Source organism: Malaclemys terrapin, chromosome 10 (assembly GCF_027887155.1).
Source record: "Malaclemys terrapin pileata isolate rMalTer1 chromosome 10, rMalTer1.hap1, whole genome shotgun sequence".
NCBI classification, from domain to species: domain Eukaryota; kingdom Metazoa; phylum Chordata; order Testudines; family Emydidae; genus Malaclemys; species Malaclemys terrapin.
The window spans coordinates 18460064-18473620 of record NC_071514.1 but is presented as its reverse complement, the minus strand read 5'-3'; the positions used below and the strand labels follow the sequence as shown (position 1 = coordinate 18473620).

General features: G+C 41.9%; 1 protein-coding gene across 3 annotated transcripts in view; it reads right to left on the bottom strand.

Annotated features, from left to right (window-relative positions):
* HOMER2 (homer scaffold protein 2) overlaps positions 1-13557 on the bottom strand; it is a 113471-nt gene that overhangs the window by 77017 nt on the left and 22897 nt on the right. The window lies entirely within an intron of this gene.

Below are 13557 nucleotides of genomic sequence, written 5' to 3'. Positions count from 1 at the left end.
ACAGCCCCACAAAATTCCCCACCATAATTGGGACAAGCTTATTGGCTGCCTCAGCCAAGAGGGCAAGGATAGATTGGGCACGTGAAGAATAACTATCTTTTCATTCTAAGAAGTGGCTCTTCCAGATCTGGGGAGAAGTATATTTGCAGGTAGAATGAGGAGTCTTGGACTGCCCATATAGCATATGTTCTTTGGAGTTTGGGGGGGTGGGGTATTAGTTCTGTCAAATCACCTCCATTCACAAGAATCACATTCACTACAGAATTATTTGGAGTGTGTGTCTTTCCTCTAAGAAAATTAACGATGTATTAATTTAGCAATGTCATCAACTGCTATTGACCTTTTCCAACGGTCACATCTTTAGTGACCACTATCGCAGAAAATTAGTGTAGGAAGAAAATATTTGTGCAAGATAAATCTTTTTCCACAGGATGCAATCTAGGCTATATCTATAGAGAAAGTGAAAACAATGGAGATAGAGTACATCTTGACACAGCCACCTTCTTATTCAATAAGAATGTCTCTTTGTTTAGAGATTGATGAGCAAGGAAATGTTTCCTGGTAAACATGTCATGTGTGTTTATTCCTTCCTCACTGAAGCTTCTGCTGTGTGTTTTAAAGCAATATAGCAAGGACTATCTTTGAACATTGGACTTCACATGTTCTTCACAGTACGCAAATAAACAGCACCTGTTGTTCAAATAATATATTTTAGATGTTAGTGGTAACTGTCACTAAAGCTAAGAAATAATTAGTTAACATATGTGATACACAAATCCTTTAATTCAGAAATCTGCATGGCTGAGACAACATGATTATAGGTTATATGGATTCTAAGGTGATTTCCTAATTTCTTTTCTCTCTCCCCCTCTTTTTGGGCATTCTGATAGCAACCAAAGGCCTGAATCAGGTAAGGGACCTTATTATGCAAGGCTCTTCACAAATACACCATTTCCGCATCATCCTGCCATACAACACCATCCCTATCCAGATTTCTGTATACAAGAAACTACTGCCATTTGAAACTCAGATAATCATATCAGAACTCCTGGTTAGCACCTTGCAAAATCAAAATTTAGCTGAAAAACCTTTAGCTGGTCTAAATTTCAGAACACTTGCCCACTAGTCAAAGTACAAATTTATTATGAAGTATATAGATACAGGCATGGCAAATTCTTACACAATACCAACCTCGGCGTTCATTTCTTCACTCCGAAAAACGATAAAACCTTCACTACCCATTCTGGGACATGATTTGCTGTGTCTGGCCCAGTCCTGAAAATTGTTGCTTGCAGTCAGAATGGAACCCACTGAAATCAGTAGGGCAGCACATGGCTGCAGTAATCCACCCATGCGTAACAAGCTCCAGGACTGAAGCTTACAAGTATTAATTTACCAAGCTGTTAACACAGAACATACGCAACCATGGTAAGCAGGACTTGTAGTGTTGATTGTCTCAATTCATGCGCTTGCCTACTAGCAAAGGTTGTTGATCTGCTAAAGTGATTCAGGAAAATGTCAGACTCCACCAAAATGAAATCACCATTAAGGCACCAAATCTGACCCTGATGCTGGTCACCACTCCCCTCAATTTAAAAACTGCAGCAATTCGTATAATATTTTTTAGAGAACAACAACAACATTTTTCTTTGAACAAATTGTTAATGTCCTAGAAATGCAGTGTTCTGACCTCAGTGATTATCTCTTATCTATGTTTGAACAGTGCCCAGCACGAGGCCCCATTCCCAATTCCCTGTCAACGTATCCATAGTTATAATAATGAAAAGGTCAGCAAATAACAAACCTTCCGGCCAAATCATCTGTAAGTGTTTCTCTCCCTCTTTAAAATAATGTGTTTGTGTTGTTTTTGTGAAAAATATGAATAGTCCAACCACATATTGCATAGAGCTCTGTTCTCCAGCTCTGCATACTGACTGCCTGGCATGCCTGTTCCGCTGGTGAACAGCTGTCAAACAAAAGCCTCTAGTCCCAGGTTTATTTGGCACTATGGGCTCACAAAGAGCTCAGTTATGCAGCAGGTTCTATATCTTCGGTTACTTAAATCCCCTGATATCAAACACTAAGTTGGACAAATATTCACACACAATGATATATTTTCATGACTCATTCATACATATTTCACCCAGGCATAATAATCCGTGTGTGTGTGTGCGCGCGCGCGTACAGATGCATGTTCCCATACTCACACCCCCTCTGCTACCAGTAATAAGAAGTTTTTTAAAGATCAAAGCACTGACCCTAATACAGAGAAGAGGAGAGGAGGACTACAACTTTTTTTTTTTTAAACACATGGCATTCTGCACACTGGCTGAAGTTTATCTAAAACTTTAATCATTGTTCAAAAGAAAGAGATAAACCATTATTTTTCAATCTTTGACTACAGTTAAGAAATGGTGCAAGCCTTTTCACTGGTTCTTATGGTGCAGTGAAGAAATGAAGAAAGTCTTTTACCTCTGGAAACCAGGGTTGAAGGGCCCAGCTCTAAGCTTACTGAAATCATTAGTGAAACTGCTACTTGCTTTCTAAGACAGCAAGATCAACTATGCCATAGGTCATGAATTAAAGAGGTTTAATGGTCTCATCCTACTCCTCGTGGATATTATGAATGCAACACACAATATGGTACCACAACTGTTTACTGCCAAAAATTAGAAAAGCAGGAAGTGTGTCTGGTCAGTATGCAGATATATTGAAAGGAATATGTGGGAAAACTTATGGCTGCTTCCTCCTGAAGTTCATAAATCCACAACAGAGCTCTTCACTAGAGAACAACAAAAGGGGGTAGGAGTAGGGTTGCCAACCCTCCAGGACTGGCCTGGAGTCTCCAGGAATTAAAGATTAATCCTTAATGAAAGTTTATGTCATGTGATGAAATCTCCAACCAAAATTGGCAACCCTAGGTAGTAAAAGGAAGAGTGTCTTTCTTAACTTGATTATTTGACAGATTTGGGAGACTTACTTTTTAAAAAAATATCTGACATCACACCTTGAAGAGACTCAGCTGTCCAATGTCTAAACTGAATTGTATTTTAAACATATGTAATATTTTGGATTAAACAACATGAAAAAGCTCACTAGAATTAAGTGTAAGATTTTTTTTTTAAAGTCCCATAATGCAAAATGCAGCAGCATAATGACAAACTTTTGAAATCTATACACTTCCCACCAGGAATAACAGCATGCAAGCATTATGAAAGTAAACAGCTTGTTCCCAGCCTCAAACTGGCACACACTAATTAAGTCAGTTCAGTCAGATTCCATCAGATTCTTCATGCAAGTTACACAGTCTGCTGCCAGGATGTTTAACAATCAAAAGTGAAATGCACGTTTAAACCTGTGAGTAAGATTGCAAAATATTCTATGGCACAGAATAAGAAAAACAGTCAAGGACATAGGATGGGTGGGACAAATGTGAAACACACCTTTAATTTCATTTCAAAGCACTTAAATGTTGGTAATATCTCCATTGTACATGTGAGAGAAAAAGACACAAAGTGGTGAAATTACCTGCTCAGGGGAACTCAGAGAATCAATGGCAAAGCTGGAAATACAACTCAGGTCTCCCAATTCCTTGGTAATACTTAGAGAATTTTTCACTTGACCACAGCTCAAAGAGCCGGGAAGCAGATTACAGGCCAATTTTTAAACAAATGTTTCCATAAACCAGGAAAATGTTTGTCTGTGTTAATTTAACACAGGCTAAAGCACCATTAGAATGTTCCAACAACTAAGAATCTTGATAAATAAGACTTTACTAATCAGCAGCTCTATTGATTACTCCAGCATGATTTATTCAAAGCAAAGAAACTGATGAGGCACACGGGAAGCGGGAGGAGGTGAGCAGTTTAACTATGACTAGGCCAGGACACTAACATTTTTAAACAACCTCTTTCTTTGCTTCAAGTTTTCTTGTCAGGCTGCAGCTCCCTCCAGTGCTTCCCCACCAGGCTCTTCCCCTGGTCCAATTAGATTCCATTTGGTCTGGAAACTCGACCAATCGTCCATTTGAGTTTTATATAACAAAAAAGCCTAGCCTAGGAGGAGAGAGACTCAATCCTGAGCAAAGCAGGAGAGGAAGGAAAAAGAAAACTTAAGCAGAGGGAATGGGGAGTGAAAAAGGGGAAGGATGTAACATGAACTCGGGAGGGGCATAGGAAGGGTCTGTGTCTCAACCAGCTAGGGAGAGAATAAAAAATGGGGCCTATTTTCAGCCTCAAGTTTTGTCTTCACAAACAAATACGAGCTCAATATTGAAAGTGCATTTTATAGCACACAGGCATTCAAGTCCATGATTTGTGAATGCAAACAGGTTCTTAGACATTTATGTGCTATAAAGTGTAACCACAATGGCACATTTGCACAATTGGTGCAAAATTGGAGGGCACGTTGAGGTGCTTTTGAAAAAAATCAAGGCCACAAGCAGAGAGAGTACACAATACACAGCAAAGGGGAATGAGGGGGGAATCTATTTTTTCACTATTTTAATTCAAAATTATTTGAAAGTCCCTATTTGTGACTTTTTCAGCTGCTGAAATTCAAGTGCATCTCCTGCATTGATCTATATCAGAGGTGGGCAAACTACGGCCCTTGGGCCGCATCCGGCCTGCGGGACCATCCTTCCCGCCCCTGAGCTCCCGGATGGGGAGGCTAGCGCACGCCCCCCGCAGAGCTCTGGGTGGCCGAGCTGCGTGCTCCTGCCGAGCAGAGCGGCAGCGTGTCTGGCTCCGGCCGGCGTGGCAGCCAGACATGCTGCTCTGCTTGGCGTGTTAAGTGGGCCGAGGGGCCCCGGGGGGCAGTCAGGGGACAGGGAGCAGGGGGTGGTTGAATGGGGTGGAGGTTCTGGGGGGGCGGTCAGGAGATGGGGAACGGGGCGGGGTTGGATAGGCGTGGGGCAGGGGTGTGGATAGGGGTCGGGGCAGTTAGGGGACAAGGAGCAGGGGGGTTGGATGGAGCAGGGGAGTTCTGAGGGGGGCAGTCAGGGGGCGGGAAGTGGGAGGGGGCAGATAGGGGGCGGGGGCCAGGCTGTTTGGGGAGGCACAGCCTTCCTTACCCGGCCCTCCATACAGTTTTGCAACCCCAATGTGGCCCTTGGGCCAAAAAGTTTGCCCACCCCTGATCTTGAAAAGAAATTCTAAACACAGTAATAGTGTTCATTAACAGCAGGGTCATATGACTGGTTCAAATAACCATTTTATAATAGTATAATTGCTATCAACTAGCATGCTGAAGATATTAAACCTATGCAAAACACACATTTATACAGCTCAATTTTTTTTTATTAGCAGACAGTATTATTGTAAAAGAGGGAGGGAAATTAGCATAGGAGCTCCTTGCATGCACAGGAACGATAACAGCTCCAGCTGATACTGAGGTATAGGCAAGAAATAATATAGAAAGAGAAAAGCCAGATGAACTAAAGAGGAATGTACTGTTAAAGCAAGCAATGGTAATCAAATACATCAGCAAGCACAGTTCTTCAGGATAAAAATCATCAGAGGGTGAAAATCCTTGCAGCATCTGATCTCACTGCATAGTGATGTCCTGATTCAAACACATAGCTAAATGCAAACATCTTAATTCATATACTGGCTTCACACTTAGCCTAGCAGGCTCTCTCGAACACAATTATTAATTTTTCAAGATGCTCTATGAATAGATTGTATAAGAAATTACATATATGAATAAGAGGAGCTGAGCTGAAAGGAAACGAAAGCAATCCTCTACAGGTATGAATCCCTGTAATAAAAAATAAGAACAGTCTGTGACAGCAAAAAATTGTAAAAAAATTGTACTACTTGGTGAACAAGCCTGTGAAACTGTTGTGTGTATCTTTGAAAATTCTTACAGACACAATATGTTTATAACCTTGAGAAAACGAACTACTGCCTTAAAAAGCTCTAAAATTTGGTTCATTGGTACAGATCTGTGGAATCTACACACAGCCTTCCATTGACAAGAGAGACAAACTCGAACTCCCGACAGCTGAGGAAGAAGGGATTAGGCTTTATGGTTGTCTTCCCTCTTTGTTAGTGCAGATACAGAGTCCTCTACCCAGATTGTCATAAATGGCAACGGAGGTCCTGTTAACACGTTAGGGGACTCCAAGGAGCATCTGCAATTCCATGGTAGGTGGGCAACCATGTTCATGTCTATTAGATGTGCTCAGTCCTAAGAGAGTACAATCTCATTTGTGGCACTCTGATGTTTAAGGTTTCTATTGTCACATTTCATTGCAGGGTATTTTGTTTGTTAATTAGAAGTATAAAATCTTAACCTGATATGGCAAGGAAGTAAAAGGGAAGGAATTTAGTTTTTAATTGTAATTGATGCTGTGATGCTAAGACAACCCTAGCCAAACAGAATCCAGACAGCATCCTCTTTGCTGCGTTCCACAACTCTTTGGCTCAGCAGGCGGATTGCATGCACTAAATAAAAGCCATGATCTGTCAGGATTACTAATTTGTGGGATGAGGATAAATTATTTCCAATTCATGAACTCTCCACCTCGCAGGCTGCTCTATAATGCTCTAGGTCTTGTTCTCTGCTGCAGCCGAGATTCATTAAGGGCAGCAGAGGAGGGTCCGCAAGGGAGTCAGTTATAGTTGCCTGAATCTCTGTCTGACTCAAGCAAACGATACCAGCTTCATGCCATTTGGGAATTGCACTATGCCAGGGAAATTCTCAGTTGACAGACATCCAAATTCCAACTCTTTATATTGTTGGAGCAGCCCAAAGAAACCAGAACCGGGGAGAGAGTCTGGGCCTATGCTTCAGCGTTGCAATAAACCTCACTTAACAAGTGAGCAACAAGTAATTTCCCTTGGTAATATCCTCCCAAAACAAAACAAAAACAAAAAAAACCAGACAAATAGCAAGCTAGTTTATAGATTTGTGATTTACTAAGTTCCCTAAACATAGCTCACTCACATCTCCTAAGGTATAGGTATGACACGTCCAAACAGAGTAACCAAGTCCATACACATTTTTAGGCACTCATCCATTATGGAATCTTTAGGATGCAGGCACACTTGGGACTTTACTTAGGCACAAATACAGGGGCTGAACAGCTTGAGAGAGACATCTAAAATCTCTCACAGCACTTGCCATTTTGTCTCTGCTAAGGAGAGCAATAGAAGTTCAAAGTCCTTCCAGGGCCTTGCCTATAACACAACACTTTTTCTGAAATGTTTCCATGGTTGTTAACTATGGTGGAAGTGCTGGGGTAGATAAGGTGCCAGTGACTGCCAGTATTTTTACTACAACGTTGTGTAGACCAACTCAGCGCAAATTCAGACAATTTAAATACCTAGACCCTTATCTGCACACTCACCATTACTACCACTGGTGGAGCTGAACTAGTGTTAGCAATGGTAGGAAACTTTAAACAAAAAGGCTAGTATAGGCACAGCATACTATGCCTTGCCATCATTAAGCACCAGGAATGTCCTTCTGGAGGCTTGCTGAGCCAATCGGATGAATGCTAGGCAGGGAATGTTTGCAGGTTGTATGTACTGTTTGGTGTTTATTAAAAAGCCAAACAAAAACCAGATTAAAGTTCAGAACAGAACCCAAAAATATTACTAACATTTATGAAGTCTGAAAAATTAATATGGGGGGAGGCATTTGAGAGAGGACAAATCCACTGATATTCCCCAAGGCAACGTGTTGATGTTCGGAATTTTTTAGTTGCTTTGCATATTAAAAGTTAAAACATTAGAAGATGTTACCTTTGTATAAGTGAATCTGAAAACTTGACTTTAATCAGTAATACAATCTAAGCACTGCTATTGCAAAATAGCATAATCAAAGGCTCAACGCTTTCAAATGCCATAAAACTAAACAGAGCCTTGAACAAAGATGTACTTTGGTGCATTAACCCATGCATGTAATTACTGATATACCTTTTCCATACACTATTCAAATATTCTCTCTCAAGGCTTGCCTTCCACTTAGATTTTAAAATATGACTGAATATCTCAACCAGCTCACAGTTTAAAGAACAAGCTGTATACCTCTTTTTGAATTACTGCCTAAAGCGCCAAATAAGGAATTCCAGCAATCATCATTTAAAATATGGAATTTAAAATACAGAATTCCTCTATTTCGTGGTCCTGATGAGCAAACTGATGGCCAGAATGGATTTTTAGTGCACATAATGACCGCTGAAAGCAGAACCAGGTTAGTTACGGTTCAGCCATGTGTAAATAGGGCTGGAACTAGCAGGATTCTTCTAGCACACCTTAACTAGAAGACAAAAATTCCTGAAAATAATGTAAACAAAACCATACCAAAGGGGGAGGGGAGAGCAAGGTCCTGGGTATATTACACATACAGCCATGCTTCTGTAGCCAACTCATGGCACTCGCCAGACCTGGTTACAAAATGCATGGTTATGTCCACAAATCAGCTTTTTTTCTCCCATACACTATTCCTGTGTCAGACCTATTTGTGCATCTGCCAAACTGCACTTGCATCAATGCTTTCTAGGAAAATCTGGGCAGCAATCCCCAAGTGCCTCAGCAGGTGAAAAAGGGTGCCTTAGGGACAGAGACCAGCGGAACCAACAGTACATGAGACAACATACTCTGGGTTGTTTTACCACATGGAGAGCTGGGAGAAAGGAGAACCAGCCATAGACACAGTTAGGAGTTCCCATCCATACAGCAAAAAAAGTAACTTACAACATTGCACTCTATTTACAGAAGATGGGTCTTTTTTTCCCCGTTACATATTAAAAAAATATAACTTGAAACTTCAAGCTGCTAGACATTAGCTTATTCAAAGATGACAAACTTTAAAAATGTAAGACCATCTGGTGCCATCAGATCTGCGCTGCAGATTTCTGAAATGCGGATTTATTTAGGAATTTAAAGGACTGTCAACAGCATTTGCACATGACTGTGGGTCCTCTGGCATTCTCCTGACCTCCAGAAAGGATAGGTTATGCAAGATTTCCATGCCTATGCTGGTAGAGTCCCACTGTGACTTGACACAAAATTAGTGAACAAAAGACATTAATTTGTATTATACCAACTAATGGAGTTAGGTGTATCGTGGAGAAAACTGAGAGCACAAGTTACAGTATTATTAGAAATCCATATTATCCATCAGAAATCTAACCCAAGATTTAAAAAAAATAAACTTGTGATTTTGAGTGCCCAACTTAGGCACCGAAAGGGTATGTCTACACTGTAGCTGTGAGGTGTGACTCCTGCATGGGCAGACAGACGCTTACTAGCTTACCTCCAGCTAGTGCACTAAAAATAGCAATGTAGATATTACGGCACAAGCAGCTGCTTGGGCCTGCGTGAATCTGTCCAACACAGGGAATCACACCACCCAGCTACAGCGCAGACTTATCCAAAGGGACCTGATTTTCAGCAGTTTCTGAATCAGACCACTCTAAGGTGTCAAGTTGGGCAACAATATCACTAGTTGTTTTTCTTAAACCTTGGCCCTACTTCTTTACAGTTAAATATGCTTCAAAAAATAGTTCCTCATGTACTTCTGGTAAAGATCAGTGTACTTCAAGTAAGAAAAATAAGGGATCTATTCAGTGTTTAAAACCCAAACAAGGCACCTCGAAGGACTAAAACAAGCTTAAAAATAACCCTAGATAAATGATGCTACTGACCATGTGTTTCCATCTTGCAGATTTTCAGATTTGATTCATGCATGTAACAGGGCAGAATCTATTATTAAATTCTATTGTTCTACAGAGCACAGAGACCTGCTGATATTTCTTGGCTGTGAACTTTAAGTTGAAAACAAAGTTAGGATTTGTTTTATAAAATAGAAATGCATTAGTACAAACAAATATTGATAAGTGTCACCATTTCAGTATTTCATCAAGTCCTTTTACATATATGCAGATTTTTTTTTCTTCAGGCTAGGGTGAAGGATATAGCTGTAGGAATTTTCTCCATTTCATTTACATATTGATTATAATAAGGACAGACAGGTAGGCCAATGAAAACTTATACTATCAGCAACCAGCATTACTAGGACTTTGACTATTGTCACTTACAGATTGATAAACAGACTACATAGACTAATTGTTTTTGGTGTGTTTGGACAGATGGCAAATTTTGCAGCCATATGGTAATTATTTCCATTCTGTTGAAAGTATATTAACAACTAAAAATGTTTAAAATGAGATGATCTAAAATAATTCCCCCATGAAACCCAGAATAAATGAAAAACTAAAGAGCTAAAATGAGCAAACCTTCTGCACACTAGAAATGACTGTTTCCCCCCAGTTTAGTGTAGACTTCATGGCCTTAGGGCAACAAACTGTTATTGATCCAACTGGCTTTGTACACTGGGTCCTCAGCTGGAGTACAATAGTGGCGGTGCAGCCAGAGGATAATGTTGCCTCATTTTTACCACTGATGCCTTGCCTTTGATTTAGCTGCCACATGTACTACATGGTATTTATGCTGTCCTCTGCACATTTATTTTCTCTTCCTGAGAACTCTTTCTAAATCCTTCTCTGATCCTGAACTGGATTTCAAACTCAACCAAATTATTTCAGTCCTGTTTCTATTTTTAAAAGCGCTAAGGGCCAAATCTTCAGCACTGATGTGCTGCTTCAGCAGTGCAAAGATGATGGAAAGCTGGCTTAAACAGCCAGCTGGAATTCCTCTTGCTTGGGGGTCTCCACTTCATCTGCCCCCGCCACCTCCAGCCAGGGGTGAAAGTAACTTAAAGGACTTACCGGTATGCCGGAGTCCTGAGAAGGGGCGGGGCCTCATCCAGAAGGGGCGGGGCCTTTCAAGATATAAAGGTCCTGGGGCTCCGGCTGTGGCTGGGAGCCCTAGGGCCTTTAAATCACCCCGGAGCTACCAGCTGCAACAGTGGCTGGGAGCCCCAGGGCTCAGGGGCAAATTAAAGGGCCCGGGGCTCCAGGCGCCATGGAGCCCCGGGCCCTCTAAATCACCACCGGAGCCCTGCCGCCACTGCCCCAGGGTAGTGGCGGCAGGGCTCCAGCAGTGATTTAGAGGGCCCGGGGCTCCCTGCAGTTGCAGGTGTCCTGGGCCCTTTAAATCCCCACCCAAGCCCAGCTGCAGGAGCCCGGGGCTCCGGCAGCTATTTAAAGGGCCAGAAGCTCCAGCCGTTGCGGGGAGCCCTGGGCCCTTTAAAGCACCGCCGGAGCTCTGGCAGCGGGGCTCAGGAGGTGCTTTAAAGGGCCCGGGGCTCCCCACAGGGGCCGGAGCTCTGGGCCCTTTAAATCCCTGCCTGAGCCCAGCTGCTGGAGCTCCGGCAGTGATTTAAAGGGCCTGGGGCTCCCCGCAGCGGCCCTTTAAATCACCGCCGGGGAAGCCGGTCCAATCTGGCACGGTGTCCCATACTGTACCGGCTTACTTTCACCTCTGCCTCCAGCACAAGAGCTGAACGAGAGGATATGGGACTGTGTTCTAGCAATCCTAGGCCAGTGAACAGCCTCTAGTTGGGTGTTACTGCCAGCGTAAGCTAAATCAGCCACTCTGTGGAATCAAGTTGGCACCCGATGCCTTCAGGTTCAGCGGGCCAGAAGGGTGGCAAAAAGCAACCTATGCCTGCTGCTCAGGCACACCTCCGTATCTGTACACAGCAGAATTGATAAGCCACAGAACTACTTCAGCATTAAGAGTTTTTCTTATCATATTACCAAAAGCAAAGTGTTCCTGGATAATACATCAGGGTGATATTCATTCCAAAGGAGATGGCCTGCATAAGACCTTATCTATGATTTTATGCTTTTATTGTGGGGCTTATATAGTGCATAGGACATTTTACATGCCTCGTGCACTGGGATGAATTTAACCCCTAACCACAAGAGAGCTAAACAAGCAGGGCCTGATTCTCCTCTCGCATCAGCTTTCCACAGCTGTAACTCAGTTCATTACAGTTACTTCTTATTTACATCAGTGTACATGGAGGCAGAGTCAGGCTCACAAATTCTTAATAGGGCTTGTTTCATGCTAAAATAGTAAAGCCATGTTATACAATACAAGAGAATTTCCACATAACATTTCAGAACAAACTTTTGCTTGCTTCATTCTTCTGAAATAGATTTGGAAATTCCACAAGTCCTGTGTAACAACAATGATCTGTTTGGAAAGTGCCGAGCATATACAAGAGTCCTTGCTACTTAATCAACAAGTGGCAGCAGATGTTTTTCTTTGTCAGGAGAAGGAAAGTTTATGCACCATTTTCCCCTATCTTCTATGAATAAATTCTATCCAACCACGAGCTAAAATCTGTACTCATCATAGTCACTATAATCTAAAATTAGTGCCTGGTGTTAGAATGCAACTACACAGTCACTGAGGATGAAGCACCAATTGGTGAGAAATTCTTACTGTGCTTTTGCAAGTTCACACTTTGGCACCACAATTAAGAATTAAAGGAAGACAAGAAACATGGAAATGAATGGTCCTGTGCATTCAGACTTTTAGTTCTCTACTATTACAAACCATTACCCACCTTTTAGGTGGATTGCATTACTCTTGAAAGGTGTCAAGCGACAGACTCAATGGCCTCTCCTCTCCCCCCCGCCCCACCCTCCCACTGGATACATACAACATAGGCAGTAGCAGTGCCTGTTTCCCCACAACATCTTAATGACGTGCCTCAGTCCTGTCCTCGAGAGAGAGGCTGCCTCTACAAATATGAGGGTTGTCAGTCTCCATAGCCCATTCAGTCTGTGGCTTCTCTGCTGGAATTGCTAACAAAATGGCAGTCGTGATGTGGACACATCCATTAGGAAATTAACTAAGACCTAAAATCACGTTCTATGCACACCACTGAAAAACTGGCAGATGGTGGCAATTATCAGTCATTACTAATCTGGGCCACATTTAAACCAGACCACCTAGAAACAAGAAGCTCCATATCCCATCAACAATTCTCGGAGCTATCCGGGCACTATCCCACCATGAATGTGTTAATTTATTTGCAATGGTCACTAGTAACACTTTAGAGGGCTACAGAGATTTTTTTTTTTTAAATGAAATGAAATCAGACTAAATATTTTTAAAATCTTCTCCTCGTAGTTCTCCTCCAAGCTGCCCACTCTCCGAATCAGCAGGGATTTTGTATCTATTTGTGGATCACCATCCCAGTGGCCTTAACTTTCCTTCATGTTGACAATGCTGCAGATAACACTAAGCACCAGGTTCAGATTTCAGTTATACCAGCATCTATCAAGAGTATATTCCAGTTAAATCAATGGAATTATGTGGTCATAACATTTGTGTAAAGTGAGAGGAGAATCAGGCCCCTGGTGTTATTAGCAAAATGATCGCATGCACAGCCTGTCACTTTGCTAATTTTGTAGTTAATATCTGGGATTACTATCAATACTACGGGATGGCATTGGCAATGATCTAAATACCACTGCTATTCGATAGATAGGTTTTCAGTTATTTGAGCAAAAGACACAGCTTCCTTTGTGTTCTGTACAGCACAAAGCATATTGTCTGTATTTAACAACAGCATGAAAAATCTTTGTAATACCAACTTCTGCTATTAACAAAAATCCAGTGCAGTCCT